The sequence below is a fragment of the Pseudorasbora parva genome, unplaced genomic scaffold (genome assembly GCF_024679245.1).
Source record: "Pseudorasbora parva isolate DD20220531a unplaced genomic scaffold, ASM2467924v1 scaffold_31, whole genome shotgun sequence".
In the NCBI taxonomy this organism is placed as follows: Eukaryota; Metazoa; Chordata; class Actinopteri; order Cypriniformes; family Gobionidae; genus Pseudorasbora; species Pseudorasbora parva.
The window spans coordinates 618,282-632,214 of NW_027125103.1; positions in this window are offsets into that span (position 1 = coordinate 618,282).

Below are 13,933 nucleotides of genomic sequence, written 5' to 3' on the forward strand. Positions count from 1 at the left end.
GAACTTCGAGTCCATCCGCCGAATATTAACACATTTCAAATATTGCCGCCGGAAGAAACGTCATATCTGAAATGATAAAAATAGCTGTTTTTACCTGACCGGAAAAAGCGGAAGTGCGGGCGCCCGGCGACTGTGTCCCGTCCCGTCATAATAAAAGTCCCGGTACTCGCGAGCCGTTTAGAATAGGCGCCCTCCAGTGGACGAAAAGTTGCATAGTGCACCTTTAAAACATTAAGATCAACTACATGAAGATATCGTATGACTTCAGAAGACTTGGAATGCAACATGAGTTAATACTTCCATACGGTTTTTGGTCCGTATTTGCGAAAAATAACTGACTGTACATTTCTTAGCCTGTTATGTGTTTTATATTGTTGAGTGGGTAGGTTTAGGTAGGAGTAGAGTTAGTTGCTCCAAAATATAAAAGTAGGCTATAAATATTCATAAAATCATGTCTACTTTTACAAATGCAAAGAAATAAATGTGTGTTTGAAATCCGGGTGTGGACCACGGATGCTGCCTGTCATTGATTTACAAAGGCATCACTTCCGTGAACCCATCACAGAATTTTCAGCGATTCTGTGAAACTACCACAGATTTTTGTAGTTAAGGGTCCGTGTTCATTTAACAGAAATCTGTGAGATCAGGTTGAAATCATGACATGCTCTTAATGCAAAAGTACATACGTTCATGAGCTCAAGGCTAGATTATTGTAATGCTCTACTGGGTGGTTGCCCTGCTCGCTTAATAAACAAACTCCAGCTAGTCCAAAACACAGCAGCTCGAGTTCTTACTAGAACCAGCAAATCAGCCTGGTTCTGTTAATTTAGTTTAGTTTGCTCTTATTTGTCCTTAGAGGAAATTAGTTTCCACCGTAGATGCATACATATAACCCCACAACACACAACATACTAAATTATCAACTTATAAAACAATCAGAACAGAAAAAACACACTGAGAGCATCAACAGATATATCAAAGACTGGTTTCCAATGTATTTAAAGCTTGTATAGCTACAGGAACACAACTTTTAATATACATGGTCTTTCTACACATGTGTAATCTATAGCTACAGCCAGAAGTGAGGGAATTAAATATATATTAAGGGGGTGTTTAGAATTGTGTGTGCCTTTCTGAGTGTAAAGTAGTGACACTATCTAATAGATTAGGAGTAGGAATACCAATAATTTTACCAGCTGTCAACACTGCATTGGCTCTCTATTAAACAGCATTCATTTTAGCATACAAATATTGCTAATTACTAATAAAGCACTAAATGTTTTTTTGTTCCCCAGTACTTAAGCGAGCTCTTAACACATTATACTCCATCATGTCTATTGCGGTCTCAAAACTCTTTTGAGGCCAGTTGATAATACCTAGAATATCTAAATCAACTGCAGGCGGTCGATCCTTTTCCTTTTTAGCTCCTAAACTCTGGAATAGTCTTCCTAGCATTGTTCGGGAGGCCTGCTCTGTCAGTTTAAATTGAGATATATCTCTTTAAATACTCTTTACTAAAAAACGATTGCGAAACGACAGTGTTTCCATTAACCAATATTATACGACTAAGAGTAAATAATATATTTTCTTAATGATAAGTGCAAATAGTGACAGATGCTGTTTACACCAACTGTTAATAGCAATTAGATTCTATTTACACAGTGAAAATAACATTTTCTTAGCGATAGATAATATTTACAATAAGCGCAACCAGCTGTAGATTCTATTTACTAAGTGAAAATAGTGATAATTCACACCATATAAAAGTAGCAGTTTTTAGCAATATAAATAGTAATTACATGTAATATATATATATATATATATATATATATATATATATATATATATATATATATATATATATATATATATATATATACTTTATTTTGACGGATACATACTATTTGCACATCAGTATTGTTGTACATTAAAAGGATGCAATAATAACATAAGCATTTCAATTATTTTATTTATTTATAATTATTAAATGGATGCCGTCTTAAAGGGACAATAAATGCACTTCTTACACCTACACCTAATACATGCTTTTATTATAATTAAACATTTCATTAGGCACTTTATTTCCACATTTAGAGCATTTTCTTAATTTGTATTGAAAGTAAATGCCTTTCCGATGTAATTTGTGATGAGAAAAGAGAGAAGAACAAGCTCTGCAAAAGGCAGATTTGTTCCTGTGTTGATTGCGTCAAAACCAAGATCCTTACACCTTATGCTTTACCGATTGCACCACTGAAGACGTTGCACTTTTTAAAAATATTTTTTTTATGTTGCCTGACCCAAGCAGGCATTGATAGGCGTAGCTAGTGTCAATAGCACTTGCCAACAAGGCATGCTATTTGCACTTAGTGTGAATAGACACTCCGTTATTTTTAATGGAAGGAGACCGCATGTTATCCAAGCATTAATGGCAAGGAAAGCCATGATATTTGAGCAGCCACATATGAGGTGTTTCTAGGTGTTTCTTCCTTATATCTTCTTCGAGGTCTTAAATAAAGTCTTCAATACATTGTGGCATTTCTTTGTTGTTTAGAATCCATTATTCCTGTAATTCTTTTGTCTTTTATGAGTTTATGAAATAAAAAAAAACTCTGTCTTGTCTTGTGTTCAAACATGCCGTTTGTCCAAACATCTCTAATGAATGAATGACTTTTATGTACGCCAGGTGACTTGTAAATGTAAAAATTGCAGTATTGCGAAATATTTTTTGAGCGTAAATCTTTTTTATGATATATAGGACTTTTTGCTAAATGTATGTAATTCTGTTGGGTGTTTTCAATTCACATTTTCAGTTTTCATGATTATAAGGGTAATGGAAATGTGGATAAGGTCTCACTGGTAAGGCAATCAAGTTTGATCAGAGCTGCAAAGAGTGCTCAAATATGGAAGAATAGTAAACCTTTTGTATATATATATATTTTTTACAAACTTAAATAGGAGATTGCTTGAAATGGTAAGTCTTTTTTTTTAAGGCCGGTAAGTATTTGTCACAGACACGCCAGGCTCCCACGTCACAGACACCCCACGATCACTCTCACCTGAATACTAATCACGCACACCTGCACCCCATCATCACCTCATCACTCACAGTACAAGAGTCACGCTCACACACACACAGTTGTCCAGTCTCGTTTGCACAAGGTACTAACCTGCTCTGCTTACCTTAAGGACTCCCTCAAAGTGTATTCCCTGTCTCCAAGTCTGCTTCTTAGTCTCCAGCGATCTCCAGTGTCCAGCGTGTGTGTGTTCCGTGTTCTCCATCGTTCCCTCCTGAGTCAACCCCAGTCCATCCCGACGTCACAGAAGAAGCCCAGTCACCGTCACCGTCACCTCACTTCACTCTGTCACAGTTATCTCTACTGGTGCCCTTAAATAAACCCTGTTAACCATCTCTTGTCTCCGTCAGTCTGTACCGTAACAGAAGACCGGACCAAGACAGCGGGCACCAGTATGAGCCACCCGGATCCCTTCCAAGAGCTGGTGGATGCCGTACGCCAAGAACTCACCGCCGATTCAACAACACCGGCACTGGCAGGCACTTCAACATCCACCAACACCACTTCTTCATCCCCTGTTTTTGCCAGTCCCATGACCAAACCGGCGCCCTTCTCTGGATCGGCGGAGGACTGCAACGGATTCCTACTGCAGTGCTCACTGGTCCTGGAGATGCAACCGCACCTTTATCCCACGGATCGCACTTCCGTGGGTGAGAAACTACTCGTATGTCACTCGTATGCAGACGTGTCTAGAAGAACACCAGGACCAGTTCCCGAGCCTGCCGTCCCTCTGCGGACTAGCATCCGTCAGCCCTCCAGAACCAGTCAACGAGCCCATGCAACTTGAGAGTGCGAGGTTGACCCCAGCGGAACGGAGGAGACGGATCGGACAGGGGCTATGTTTATATTGTATGGCTTTCGATTACTTCATCGCCAAATGTCCCATGCGTCCATCTCGTCCTTTGGTGAGTGTGATCTACCCTTTCTCTTACAAGAGTCAACCGTTAACCACCGTGGTGAACCTTATTACTGCCGATGTCTCCCTGCCAGTCTATGCAATCCTCGACTCCGGTTCCGCTGGGAACTTCATATCCGGCGCCCTCTGCCGTCAGCTCCGCCTCCCGACGACTAGCACTCCTTCCACCTACCAAGTTGAATCGATAACGGGCAAGCCCCTCAGTCCGCGGAAGGTCGATCTCCTCGCCGGGCCCTTACATCTCCAAACCGGCATACTCCACATGGAAGAAATACATCTACTGGTTCTGGAGGATTCCACCGCTGACGTGATCCTAGGGCGCCCATGGCTGGAGCAGCATAACCCCGTCATCTCCTGGAAGTCCGGTGAGGTCCTAAGTGGGGCGATCAATGCTTCTCCAGCTGTCTGTCTGCACTGCCTGTTCCTCCCATGTTGTCTTCTAGGAAGATTCCCGTTTGTGCTACTTCCATCGAGAGCCCCATTGATCAACGTTCAGTCAAGATTCCCTCCTGCTACACCCCCTTTAGCATCGTGTTCTGCCCTCACCGGGCTTCCAAGCTGCCTCCTCATCGGCCATGGGACTGCGCCATCGATCTGCTTCCGGGTGAGCCAGTGCCCAAGGGGAAGATCTATCCCCTATCCCTTCCGGAGGAGAAGGCCATGGAGGACTACATCTGGGAGGCATTCGACCAGGGCTATATCTGGCCATCGACGTCCCCTGTTGCATCAAGTTTCTTCTTTGTGGCCAAGAAGGACGGAGGCTTGCGGCCCTGCATCGACTACAGAGCACTAAACAAGATCACAGTTAAGTTCCGCTATCCCCTTCCTCTCGTCCCAACAGCGCTGGAACATCTCAGTGGTGCCACTGTGTTCACCAAGTTGGACCTCCGCACCGCATACAACCTCATCCGGAAACGTGAGGGGGACGAGTGGAAGACAGCTTTCGTGACCCCTACTGCCCACTATGAGTACCTCGTCATGCCCTATGGACTTGCCAACGCCCCCTCCATTTCCCAGGATTTCATTCACGGGGTGCTCCGGGAGTTCCTCCACAAGTCGGTCCTGGTGTATATAGTTGACATCCTGATCTACTCCCGGAGCCTGGCTGAACATTGTCACCACGTTGTGGAGGTCCCGAAACGCCTGAGGGAATTCCAGCTCTTCCTGAAAGCCGAGAAGTGTTCCTTCCACCAGCCCTCAGTGCAGTTCCTTGGCTACAACATCGACCGCAGTGGCATCCAGATGGACGAGGGGAAGGTGGACGCCATCAAGGCCTGGTCACTCTCTTCCACAATCAAAGAACTCCAACGTTTCCTGGGCTTTGCAAATTTCTACCGCCGTTTCATTAAAAATTACAGCATCATCTCCGGTCCACATACCCATCTCCTGCGAAGCAAGCCCAAGTCTCTGTCCTGGACTCAAGCGGCCACACAAGCCTTCGAAGAACTAAAGGATGCCTTCTGCACTGCTCCCCTCCTGGTGCATCCGGATCCAGATCTCCCCTTCGTTGTAGACGTTGACGCATCCACCACCGGAGCGGGAGCAGTCCTCTCCCAGCAGCAGGGGACGCCCAGCCGCCTCCATCCATGCACCTTCTTCTCCCGGAAGTTCAACCCGGCGGAGGTCAACTACGACATCGGCAATCGGGAACTCCTCGCCATCAAACTCGCCCTGGAAGAGTGGAGGCTTCGGTTGGAGGGAGCAAAACATCCATTCCTGGTTCTAACTGACCACAAGAATCTCGAGTACCTAAGAGGTTCAACTTACAGATCTCCTACCGCCCTTGGTCCAAGAATGTAAAGGCAGACACCCTCTCTCGCCTACATGCCCTAGAAGAATCCCCAGGGAAATCCGAACCTGTTCTTCCAGAGAAGGTCTTCATGAGCCCCATTACCTGGTCTGAAGAGACCCTTCCCTTCTCCAGTGCCTCCGCCGCCGCTCCGCCGGGTTGCCCCTCAGATCATCAGTACATTCCACGGGCACAGTGCACACCCTTAATTCACTCCGCTCATTCATCACTGGGCACTGGCCATCCAGGGAACAATCAGAAGGTACGTGAGATGGTGCCGGGAGTGTGCCATCAGCAAGAGTCCCCGGCATCTCCCTGCCGGCAAACTCCTTCCGCTGCCCGTTCCTAATCGGCCCTGGTCAAACCTAGGAGTTGATTTCATAACGGATCTGCCTTCATCTGACGGATTCACTTGCATCCTGGTGGTAGTAGATAGATTCTCCAAATCCTGTCGACTCATCCCCCTGAAAGGTCTGCCCACTGCACTTTAAACAGCTGAAATCATGTTTAATGTAATTTTCAGATACTATGGAATCCCAGAGGATACCGTGTCAGACCGAGGACCACAATTCATTTCCCGGGTATGGAAAGCCTTCCTGTCACTCCTAGGTGTGACCGTAAGTCTCTCGTCTGGATACCATCCACAGACGAGTGGGCAGACGGAAAGAAAGATCCAGGAGATCGGAAGATTCCTCCGTACCTTCTGTCACAGCCACCAAAACTCCTGGAACCAGTTTCTAGGATGGGCAGAGTACGCCCAATACTCCCTGCGACAACCCACCACCAGATTCACGCCCTTCCAGTGCATGCTGGGATACCAGCCCCCCTTGTTCCCATGGTCTGGGGAACCATCGGACGTCCCAGCGGTCGATTACTGGTTCCGGGAGAGCGAGAGGGTCTGGGACTTCGCACATCACCATCTTCAACGAGCTCTCCGCAGACATAAGATGACAGCTAACCTTTGCCGAGCTACCACTCCCACCTTCCAGCCGGGACAGAAGGTCTGGCTGTCCACTCGGGACATTCGCTTACGTCTGCCGTGCAAGAAGCTCTGTCCCAGATTCATTGGTCCCTACAAGATAGTGAAGCAGATCAACCCAGTCACGTACCAGCTCCAGCTTCCCCCCGAGTTCCGCATCCACCCCACATTCCACGTCTCACTCCTGAAGCCTCACTATCCCTCTGTTTCTCCCTCCACAGAGCCTGGCGTTGCGAGGAGACCCCACTCCCACTCATCGTAGAGGAAGGAGCCACCTACGCGGTGAAGGACATCTTGGACTCCAGACGTTGTGGTGGTATCCTTGAATACTTAGTGGAATGGGAAGGGTACGGCCCTGAAGAACGCACATGGGTACCTCGCAATGACATCCTTGACCCCATTCTACTTGACACTTTCCATGCCTCTCATCCAGACAGACCAGCACCTCAAGGCTGAGGTCGACCACCACGGCGTCGGGGTCCTCGGCCCTCAGGAGCGGGCTGTGTGTGTGTGGGGGGGGGGGGGGTAATGTCACAGACACCCCACGATCACTCTCACCTGAATACTAATCACGCACACCTGCACCCCATCATCACCTCATCACTCACAGTACAAGAGTCACGCTCACACACACACAGTTGTCCGGTCTCGTTTGCACAAGGTACTAACCTGCTCTGCTTACCTTAAGGACTCCCTCAAAGAGTATTTCCTGTCTCCAAGTCTGCTTCCTAGTCTCCAGCGAGTACTTTTCACAAATTTCTTCCACTTCCTCTCACCATAATTGTGATTAGTGTTCCTTTTGGTTTGCCACTTGGAACTTCATTAATATTTTTATAAATGTTTACAAAATAAAAAAATATCTTACTTAATTTTACTGATCTAGATTTAAGAATTTGTAGATATTTGGACTGGAAACAAGTAAAAAATACTAAGCAAAAAAGCTTTTTTTGCAGTGTGGGCCCTAAATGTTTCTGCAGAATAAGCAGTGTGCTTCTAAAGTGAATTCATGTTCACACATTTATATTCAAACAGCAAAAAGAAACATCTAACACTGGTCATACTGGTTTCTTTTAATGGGAGGTTTTGGAAATAGTTGGAAAGTGTCTGAAAGTAAGAGTGTCAGCAAAAGGTCATGGATGGACAACAATGAGTCCAGCCATCATAGCGCTCAACATTGTGGGGAATATTCCTGCTCTATGCTTATAACAAGAGAAAACGAAGGAAAGAGTAACAGATGAGGATAAAAAAGAAGCACATGAACTCACCATGTTCATGTAAGACAAAAGGCTTTCATTTCTCAGGGGAAACCCTTGGTTTGTGTCTGCCATCTATATGTCTCTGTCCTGGCCATTTCCTGTCAGACACAGAGAATCAAAAACATTTTATTAAAGGGATGGAAGTATTTTAACAATAATTTCCCCCTTCACTTTGCACAGCATCTTAAATGTTGGTTTGGTCGTTCTAAAATGCCTAAGCCAAACTCTGTGATCAGAATGATTTGGTTCACTTCACTCCCAGAAGTCTCACACATTTGTGTTTCCAAACACCAGCATTTGAACGCAAAACAGCATTTATTGCACTAAGATGCGTCATTTATGAAGAAACCCCCCCACAATTTCTTCCTAAATTCCAGCAACATCCATTTTTTTTCCTCACAGATATTACTGTGATCTATACTGAAAACCTCAAATCACAGTGGAGAGGAGAATCAAAGCTTTTAGGAGGACAATACTCATATATAGAATGTGCAAATTCACATTCACACACACACTATAATAGAACATCAATTAAAAAAACATTAGATGTAAACAATTGTAACAAGGGGGATCCACTGGAGGCGAGGTTGATGAACCCAAGTGCAGTTTATTAACATAAATCCAACCATAAACAAAAGACTCAGCAAAACAACATAAAACTTTACTTGACTTAACTTAAACTTGACTATACAAACAAACACTCACCAACAGCGGGTTACAACATCATCAATAACTGACAAAGACTATGGCAAACATGAGGGCTTAAATACACAAGGGCAAGTGACAAAACGAGGGACACCTGTGAACAATGATTAACCAATAAACCAATGACAACAAGACACAGGAACACGAGGCAGGAACACATGAGGGCATGGAATCACATGACAAAAGATCACATGACAAGACCAGGAAGTGCATGACAAAACATGACAGTGAACATGAAACCTTAAAACATGAAACATGAACCTACACCCAAACACCTTGTGACAGATCCCCCCCTCTATGGGCGGCCCCTGACGCCCATACATAAACAAAGCAATCAACAAAGTCTTGGGGGGCGGACTTGGGGGAGGGATGGTGGGCCAGGCCCGTGCCAAGGCACCGGACCAGGACCCTGGCGTAGCTGGGACGGGCCTGGGAGCATGGGCGGACCCGGACCGTGAGGCGTGGGCGGACCCGGACCGTGAGGCGTGGGCGGACCCGGACCCTCGGGCGTGGACGGCCATGGCGGTAGAGACAGTTCAAGGGGCCATGGCGGTAGAGACAGTTCAAGGGGCCATGGCGGTTCAGGCAGTTCAAGGGGCCATGGCGGTTCAGGCAGTTCAAGGGGCCATGGCGGTTCAGGCAGTTCAAGGGGCCCCTTGCCCCCCCAAAAAAATTTCTTGGGGGAAGCTACGGGCTTGTGGGCTGGAGCCTGGACTGGGGCTGGAGCCGGAGCGGGCTCAAGGGCTGGAGCCTGGACTGGGGCTGGAGCCGGAGCGGGCTCATGGGCTGGAGCCTGGACTGGGGCTGGAGCCGGAGCGGGCTCAAGGGCTGGAGCCTGGATTGGGGCTGGAGCCGGAGCGGGCTCATGGGCTGGAGCCTGGACTGGAGCCGGAGCATGGACTGCTGTGGGACTAGGGAGCTCTTCCTCCACAGTCCCCACAGTAAATGATGAGCCACATAACAATAACGCACAGTCTAGATATTGTGCCAGGGAACAATTTGTTCTTTCCCCAGGCATCTTTGAACGAAGTGGTTCAGTTAAGCCATTACAAAAAATGTCCTTAAAAGCCACATCATTAAAGTCCAAACGGTGAGAAAGCTCCAGAAACTTCTCCACATACTCCTCTATGCATTGACTGCCTTGACGAAGGTGTAGGAGGGCAACTGCTGGGTCCATTTTGGCGGTCAGTTATTCTGTAACACTGGGGATCCACTGGAGGCGAGGTTGATGAACCCAAGTGCAGTTTATTAACATAAATCCAACCATAAACAAAAGACTTGGCAAAACAACATAAAACTTTACTTGACTTGACTTAACTTAAACTTGACTATACAAACAAACACTCACCAACAGCGGGTTACAACATCATCAATAACTGACAAAGACTATGGCAAACATGAGGGCTTAAATACACAAGGGCAAGTGACAAAACGAGGGGCACCTGTGAACAATGATTAACCAATAAACCAATGACAACAAGACACAGGAACACGAGGCAGGAACACATGAGGGCATGGAATCACATGACAAAAGATCACATGACAAGACCAGGAAGTGCATGACAAAACATGACAGTGAACATGAAACCTTAAAACATGAAACATGAACCTACACCCAAACACCTTGTGACAACAATAAAGAAAATACATCAAATGTGAAGTTTCACTGTAAATTACACAATGACCTTTTCCCTTCCAAAAACTGTAAATTTAACTGTATTATACTGTAAAATTACTTTAAATGTAAGGTTAGATCTTTTACAGTTGTTCACTGTATATAGTCTGGAAACTTTCTGTTGACCAAATAAAGGGATAGTTCACTTTAAAATGAAAATTCTTTACCAATGATTCTGTTGATTCAACAGTTGTTATTTTAACGATTCTGAAATCACAGTGGCAGATTTTACTTGAGCAAATAAAATCACAATCACAGTTCTACAGGAAAGACTCGGGAGAAATATTTTGACAATAGTGCATTTATTAATAGTTCAACAAGATGATAATGTACAAAGTAATTTGGCATAGGCTCAGTCCGTAGTGCATAATCCAAGAGTATCGGATCTGCAATTCCTGCCTGAAGACGAGGGCAGGGGTGCAGCCGACCCCCAGTGCATTTGGTATTTAAACAACGAGGAGCTGGACGTGGACATGAGAATGCCTGCAGCATTTACAGGACCCGCTACATAAGTCGGGACCTTAGGAACATACCCTTCCCTCGGGAACAGGAATGCTTTCACCATTCCAGGTGCAAATTCAAGGCAAGAGGGATCTACCGACAGAGCCTGCAAGTCCCCTACTCTCTTCAGAGACGAGATAGCCAGAAGGAACTCCGTTTTTAATGTGAGGTACTTCTCTGACAGCTCTTCAATAGGCTCAAACGGGGCTAACATTAGGCCTTCTAATACTATGGCCAAATCCCAGGTAGGCACCCACGAGCGTGCCACAGGCCTCAGCCTCATCGTTCCACGGAAGAACCGAGTAACCCATGGGTGTCTCCCCACTAAAGCATTCTCTATCGGGGTGTGGTAGGCCGATACGCCGCCACGTACACCTTTAGAGTTGACGGGGATAACCCTGCGGAGAACTTCTCTTGCATAAACTCAAGTACCAAACTGACCAGGCAGTGAACTGGGTTTAAAGAACGGCCTGTGCACCAGGTGACGAAAACTCTCCATTTAAGGGGCATACAGTCTCCTCGTAGAAGGTGCTCTGGAGTGCAACATGGTTTCTATTATCATCTCAGTAGATAGACCCAATTCTACGAGCTGGGCCCCCTCAGAGGCCAAGCCCACAGTTTCCATAGCTCCGGGCGGGGGTGCACTACTGACCCCCTCGCCTGGGAGAGAAGGTCCCTCCTGACCAGGATTTCCCACAGAGGACCCTCGAGGAGAGACACGATGTCTGACAGCCATACTTGGCCCGGCCAGAACGGGGCTACCAACAACAGCTGGGCCCCGTCCCGGCGGACTCTCTCCAGCACTCCTGGGAGCAACGCCAGAGGGGGAAAGGCGTACAGACGTAGCCTCGGCCACATCTGTACCATCGCATCCAGCCCCAGTGTGGCCGGATACGTGAGGGAGTAAAATAGGGGACAGTGCGTTGTCTCTTGAAAAGCAAACAGATCCACCTGAGCACGCCCGAAGCGATTCCAGAGGAGCTCCACCACCTCTGGGTGGAATCTCTGCCTCGACAGGGAGTCCGCCGCCACATTCAGGTAACACTGCTCTGAAAGATAACAATTTGTCCCGGGGCCAGATCAACATTCGATGCGCCAACTTCCACAACCGGCGCGATCTTAGACCCCCCTGGCGATTTATATAGGAGACCACCGCTGTGCTGAACACATGGTGGCCTCTGAGGTCTGGGAAAAAGTGTCTGAGTGACAGGAACACGGCCATCATCTCCAGCTGGTTTATGTGCCACGAAAGCTGATGGCCGCTCCACAGAAAGGGCGCCTCGGTGAGCGGCACTCTCCCAAAGGGGACTGCTATCGGAAACCCTGCGCTTCTGGCATCAGGACTTCTTCTTTGCCGAGGCCTTCCTAGAGATGATGACAGACCTTAAGTCTGCCCTACCTCAGGAAGACCTCGGCTGAACGTGCTGCCCGGACCCCCAGCTGTCTCTCTGTGGGGGAGCCCGTGGAGCCACGCTCTCTTTCTGCTGCGCTCTATAAGAGAAAGACACACTCGGCTGGGGCTGCTCCCGCCTGTCACGTCACATACAAAGGAAGGGGTGCGAGGACTCAAGTGCAGAAAATGATGATTTATTTACAAAAACAAAACATAAAACTCAAAACAACAACCCACGAGGGGGAAAAACACATAATAGAATAATAAAATATAAACTTAAACAAACCAACAGAATCACGGGGAGGACGGAAGACGCAGACATTACACAAGGATCCAACACAGACTGACAAACACAAGGAGCTTATAAGGGGAAGAAATCAAGAGGGAACAGGTGAGAGAAATCAACACTAATCAGATAACAAGGGGGAGGGATCAGACAATGACAGGAGCACATGCTAGACATGACAAAACCCACATGTGCACACAAGACAGGACAGGCATGTGACACCGCCCAGCAGCCCCAGAGGAATAAGAGTTAAGGGGAGAAATCGCTGGAACGCGGCCGCTTGTTTCTTTGACTCCTGAAATCTTTAGACGACTGTATTAACTGAGTCGCCGAAGAGGCCGTGAGGGGAGATAGGAGCATCCATCAAATATTTCTTATCTCGCTCCTTAATATCTGACAAATTCAGCCACAGATGTCTCTCCGTGGCCACCAGGGCTGCCATAGAGTGGCCGATGGATTTGGCCGTCTCCTTGGTGGCCCGAAGAGACAAATCTGCAGCCCTCCTAATCTCCACTGTCGTCTCTCTCCCCACTTCCTCACACTCATTGTCAATGTCCCTCAACAGGTCTGCCTGATATGCTTGTAAGACAGCCACCATATGTAAACAGGTGGCTGCCTGACCTGCTGCCGAATACGCCCTGCCCACTAAAGCTGACGTTGTTCTTACTGGCTTAGTGGGCAGCTGCGGGGCTCTCAGCGACGATGCAGACTCGGGGGAGAGATAGCTCGCGATTGTCTCTTCCACCCGAGGCATCGCCGCATAACCGTGGCTCTTCAACCCTACGATGTTTGAATATTCACATGTGGCCGGGTTGAAGACCCTGAATCAAGCCCCGCTTTGGAGGTTGCGATCTAGATGGTAGGACGCACTCATCTAATTTACTATGTTGACGGGCTTCCTGTCGCTCGGCCGGCCAGTCGAGGCTTAATCTAGCTACGGCACGAGTCACAACCTCCAATAGCTCCTCTTGAGCGTGTGTGTGCACTGGCGACATACGATCATCATCATCCAGGCTCACAACATCCAGTTCCTCGGAACTGGAATGCTGCTGCGCCTGCGCCTCAGCACGAGCAGAAGAAACCGCAGAGCGTGCTTCCAACTCATGAACTGAGGCATGAGATCCAGCGGGTAAGGGCAGAGATAGGGGATCACCCGTCTCTAACCCTGCCACTAGATCCATTTGCGATCCCCAGGACGCGAGTCTTCGCTGCGCCTCGGCAACAGCGGGACCGAGCCCTGAGGACCGCGAGCCGAAGCACCCTCCTCGAAGAGTGCCCGGCGTGATCTCAGCGTTCTCATTGGGAGCTTTTCGCAATGCTCGCAGCCAGCCCCCTTGAGAGCTGACTGGGCATACTCAA